This window comes from Bison bison, unplaced genomic scaffold (genome assembly GCF_000754665.1).
Source record: "Bison bison bison isolate TAMUID 2011002044 unplaced genomic scaffold, Bison_UMD1.0 scf7180017864167, whole genome shotgun sequence".
In the NCBI taxonomy this organism is placed as follows: Eukaryota; Metazoa; Chordata; class Mammalia; order Artiodactyla; family Bovidae; genus Bison; species Bison bison.
The window spans coordinates 2,760,567-2,766,314 of NW_011494739.1; the positions used below are offsets into that span (position 1 = coordinate 2,760,567).

The 5,748-nt window shown below is 48.7% G+C and overlaps 1 protein-coding gene across 1 annotated transcript in view; it reads right to left on the bottom strand.

The window, feature by feature from the left end:
- Positions 1 to 5,748, bottom strand: part of FKBP1A (FK506 binding protein 1A, 12kDa) — a 27,832-nt gene that overhangs the window by 21,583 nt on the left and 501 nt on the right. The gene's annotated exons all lie outside the window — the stretch shown is intronic.

Consider the following 5,748-nt stretch of genomic DNA (forward strand, 5'->3'; position numbering starts at 1 on the left):
AAACTACGGAAAACTCTGAAAGAGATGGGAATACCAGACCACCTGATCTGCCTCTTGAGAAATCTGTATGCAGGTCAGGAAGCAACAGTTAGAACTGGACATGGAACAACAGACTGGTTCCAAATAGGAAAAGGAGTTCGTCAAGGCTGTATACTGTCACCCTGCTTATTTAACTTATATGCAGAGTACATCATGAGAAACGCTGGACTGGAAGAAACACAAGCTGGAATCAAGATTGCCAGGAGAAATATCAATAACCTCAGATATGCAGATGACACCACCCTTATGGCAGAAAGTGAAGAGGAACTCAAAAGCCTCTCGATGAAACTGAAAGAGGAGAGTCAAAAAGTTGGCTTAAAGCTCAACATTCAGAAAACGAAGATCATGGCATCCGGTCCTTCCACTTCATGGGAAATAGATGGGGAAACAGTGGAAACAGTGTCAGACTATTTTTCTGGGCTCCAAAATCACTACAGTTGGTGACTGCAGTCATGAAATTAAAAGACGCTTACTCCTTGGAAGGAAAGTTATGACCAACCTAGATAGCATATTGAAAAGCAGAGACATTACTTTGCCAACAAAGGTTCGTCTAGTCAAGGCTATGGTTTTTCCTGTGGTCATGTATGGATGTGAGAGTTGGACTGTGAAGAAGGCTGAGCGCCGAAGAATTGATGCTTTTGAACTGTGGTGTTGGAGAAGACTCTTGAGAGTCCCTTGGACTGCAAGGAGATCCAACCTGTCCATTCTGAAGGAGATCAGCCCTGGGATTTCTTTGGAAGGAATGATGCTGAAGCTGAAACTCCAGTACTTTGGCCACCTCATGTGAAGAGTTGACTCACTGGAAAAGACTCTGATGCTGGGAGGGATTGGGGGCAGGAGGAGAAGGGGACAACAGAGGATGAGATGGCTGGATGGCATCACTGACTCGATGGACGTGAGTCTGAGTGAACTCTAGGAGTTGGTGATGGACAGGGAGGCCTGGTGTGCTGTGATTCATGGGGTCACAAAGAGTCAGACACAACTGAGCGACTGATCTGATCTGATCATGTCAGCAGCTTCTAATGGCTCAGCTAAAAACTCAACATTGATTAAAACTATCTACATACACCTGGAAGTAGACAGAATTGGCAAACATGACAAAATGTCAACCATCAGGGAATCTAGGTGGTGGGCACGTGGGTAATTACTGTTCTATTTTGATTTTTCTCTAATCCTGACAACTTTACAAATAACAGTTGCACATAGATACCAGAATTCTATGTGGTCTTTAGTTCATTTAAGACAAGTGAGCCTTCTGCTCTCACCTGTGGAAGAAGAAACTGGCATCCATGTGATTCGATATTTTGGTAATCACAATCTCAGAGGAAGGAAAATATCATTTCCATAGCAAGGTCCATTTGCAAAATGTTAAAATCCAATTATGTTATGGAAACTTGAAGATAAAAGGACTGACACTTTAACTTGCACACACTAGTGAGCTGGTGCAGCCCAACCCTGACCGTCTTACACCCACCAAGCATCAATAACAAATACGAAAACTCCTCTGGTCTCAAATTAAAGAGAACAGCTGCAGTTTTCTTAGCCAAAATATTCTGCAGGCAATGTGGAGGGCTGTTTTAAGATGAACCTTCACTCAGAGTCATCTTTTGTATAATTACCTATTTCCTCATCTGTGAAATGGAAGGGTCTCGGCCTAAGCAACTCTGCCAACCCTAAACTGAGGGGTGGTAAAACACGGAGCGCTGGGGACACAGGGGCCTTTCGTGACACAGTGTGCAGTGACAGCATCACTGCTGCTGCTGCCCCTCCCAGATGCACTGCCCCCGGCAACTCCTCACAGCAGGCATTGCTTCTCCCATTTTTAATAGATGGCATACGGAGGCTGAGAAAAGTGGATCATGTGCCCAAGCTAAAATCTGAACCCAGTGAAGGACCCACATCTTCTTCGGGGATCACTGTCCACGTGGTACCACTTCTGCACACCTGCCCTTGGTACGCTTTGAACACCCAGGATACAATGAGGGCCCTGTTTCCACAATGCCACCAACACTCCAGTGTCCACACAGTAGCTAGAAGGGAGGCGATTCTGTTAAAATCCAGATCAGCTCATGACTCCCATCTCAGAAAGCAAGCCCCACCATTACCTCATCTACTACCTTCTCCCTCACACAATCCACTCCAGCTAATATACCAAGTCATGCTCCAGCCTCCGGGCTTCTGTGCTAGCTCCTCTCTCTGCCTGGAAGACTCTTCTCCTTGACAGCCACATCAGTCACTCCCAACTTCCTTTGGGCAAATAATTAAGTGTCCTTTTATAAGAAGTTTTTTCCAACCACCCTCACTAAAAGCTGTAAACCCCCTTCCCAGGCCCTCACTCTGCTTTAACCTCTCTCCACAGAGCTTCTCACCACCTGATGTGTCATACCTTCATGCTGCTAGTCTCTTCCCCACCAGACCAGGCCTTTGTTTAGTTCACTGGCTGTGTCCCCAGTGCCTGGCTGGTTTCTGTTGCTCAATAATTATCTGCTGTAGGAAGGAAAAGGGTCCTGCTGTGGCCCTGCCCAAACAGTTACAGTCGGTCTGCCTGAAGCCCGCACACATGGGGGAAGCCATCTGAGCAGTCACTGCTGGGGGTGAGCCTTCCTCCAGACATCGGATCACCAGCCAAGAAACACCCAGCAGGGGAGGGGGTGGAATAAAGCAGGGAGGAGAGGAGAGACAGAGGCTAAAGAAAAGCAGCGGGTGGGGAGGGGAGCTGCAGTGTCCCTTCAAGTGGACCTCCTGCAGTGATGAAGCCAAGGGATCCTTGGTTTTTCTCAGTCAGAAGTCAGGCTACAGACAAGTTAAACCTGATCCCAAAGACAAGATGTCAACTATAAAAAAAGAATTCCTCAATCCACTTGAGGTTGCTCTAACAATGGCAGGCACGTGGCCTGCTGATGTGAGTAAAAGGGACATAAGCCTAGCAGTGTGTCAGGACAAGCTCAATAATAAAGTTCATAAAGCTACTGGAGGCAAGGAGGGAGCCATGAGGATCCACTTGATCCTCCAGGCACCTATTTGGCAGGTTATCTTTCCACTTCCTCCCTCTCACCTCAATGCCTGCCTGTCATGCTACTAGGAGGGGCTTGGCTAAAGACAGTACAGTTTTCACCTTCCCTTCTGACATCACGTAGATGTGGTACAGGCCTTTCTTTGAGGCCGTGCTCATGCTGTGCTCTGCTAGAGGCTGTGGAAATTACCAGAAGGAGCCTGGAGAGTGGCATCCAGGATACAACTGGCAGCCACCAGAAGCATTTGGAACATCCATGTGGTCAAAGTCAGCCTGTGCTAATCATATCCCTGGTGACCGAGAGAAGATTTTGGCTTCCTTATTTCCAGCTTATCCTTTGAAGCTGCTCCCAAATCAGCAGCAGCAGTTACCTGGCCAGAGCAGACTGGATCTAGAGAATCCACCTGACCTGAACCTGGGTCAATCAGATTCTCCGTCCTAGGAACTGTAACCACTGGAGCCACACAGCCAAGCAGTCTGAGCTAGCTATGCAAAAGAAAACAGAGAAACAGGGGGCAGGGGTGGGAGGTGGGCACACAGGGATGTCCACCATCCATGACTTGGGAGAAGCAGAGAAACAGCCCTAACAGGAGACTACTGAGAGGTGGGTAGAGAAAAACAAGATGAAAACTAGGAGGATCATGAGAATTTCTCCTCCTCAAGGTTCAGTGAGGAGAGGTTCTCTTGCATTTGAGGACCCTCAGATTTGTATGATACTCTTCACCATGTTCCTTCAAGATGGATTCTGTTCCAAATGGCTTTTAAGTCACTCAACTGCTACAGATGAAATCTCAACGCGCTTCCCCATTCCTCTCACGCCCCCACAGGTCTCAAACAGGTTCTTCCTGGGAGGCTGATGGCAAAAACCCACAGGAACAAAGAAGCCTGCCCAAGAACAGCCTATTCTGTGAGCATGAGGCAGAGCTGGCTTCTCACCAGGGTGTCTTTGTAGGGCTTATCAAAACTGAAATAAAAAAGAAAGCTTTTGTCCTAATGCATGCCAGGGTCGCACCACTGTTCTGGGAACGTGTGGGTGGGTGCCACCCTCAAGGAAAACAGAGACTTGGAGAAGAGGCACTGGGAGCCCCGATGGTGTTCTGGGTCCCACAGCCATCTGTTCTCTTAGGAAAAGGCTCCAGACGTGCGGCGTGGGGACACTTCATAAGAGGCACAGTGAAACTTCGTTCTGCCCACATGCTGGTGTCCAGTCCTGCTATCAGCCCCAGAAGATGGGTGAGCCAAGGACAAGGGGCACAGACTTGGGAATGGCACAGGTGGAGCCAATTAACCTAATGTGACTACTTAGAAACTGAGAGGAGAGGGGAGAAGTCAACTCACTTCTGAGTCCCTGCCTCAGTTGGCTGTGGGAACTGAATCAACTGCCCACTCACCCAGCACTGTAAAAGGCAATGGTTACTCTTCTCATCTCACAGATCAAAATCAACCAAACTGACATGTTCTCTTCCACTAGACCTCCAGGGCTCAGGTGCTGACCACCGTCTACAAAGTCAACCGTTTAAAACATCAAAACCACTTTACAGTTTCTTCTGTAGGTATGAGATAGTTCCCTACCAAGATAGGTTTCAATACTTCCTCCTATGGTAGCCTTTTTAAAAGTTCTATCCCTAACTCCCTACACCCTCACCCCCTTTTCTACACAGGGAGAAGGGCCAGAGGAATAAAAAACCCAGAGAAATAAAAGGGCACCAGAGGGGGGAATGTTAGCTGCCTTTTTCCCTTGCCAAAGAAAAGTCATTTCCCTCAACAGAGGGCTCCCCCCGCCCCCCCACCATGATCTGAGAGAGAAGGCGAGAGCTCATCCCCCGAGCAGCAGGTTCAGAACTGCCTACAGCCTACTTGAGGGGGTGGGGGAGCGGAGAGACACAGAGGAAGGAGGAGAACAGAGGAAAGGGTGGGAAGGAGGAAAAAGGGAAGGAGGAAGGGGAGGGAAGGTTGTTCATATTAACAACTGTGGCTACACCAATCACCAGCACTCACTACAGCTAAGTCTCCGCCTGCTCAGCCTCCCCCCTCCCCTCCCTACCAAGTACAACCCAGGAGAACCTTGTAAGGGCATAGAGTAAAAAATGGTCTCAAGGAATATGACTGTCATGTTAAAATTCTGGCTGAGAGTCTAATACTTCCTTTGGCTTATAATACTATCTGTTTTCCTAACTGGGCCTCAGTTTCCTTATCTTTTGAAAGGGGATAAGTCTCTACTCTTAGAAGGACTGGGGGGCTAAACTACATGTTATGTCAACCCAGGTCATCACCGCTCGGCTCGGATTTATAAAGTGGCTCAAAACTAAGAAAAGGAAAAGGACGTTGCAGATCTAACTTCGCCAAGGCCAGGCTGGGCCAGAGCAAAAACTTAGAAAGTGGGATGTCTCTCCACCCGCAGCGCGGGGCCGAGTTCCCACGGACTAGTAATTACCTCGCCCCTCTTATCTCCATCGAAGGGTGGGGCGGAAGCGCGAATAGGGTGTAAACTGGGCACAGAAATGCTATAAATCCTCTCTGATGGTCCTTGGCCAGAGCTCTGCCCATCCTGAGCTTGTGACCTTGGACAAGTGACTTGGCCGCCCCACGCCTCAGTTTCCCCATCCGCGCTGTGGGCAGAACGACAGCATCTCTGACACAGAACCGCTTTCGAAGTGCGGAATAAAGTCCGGCCCGCGCGCCGGCTCGGACCGCCC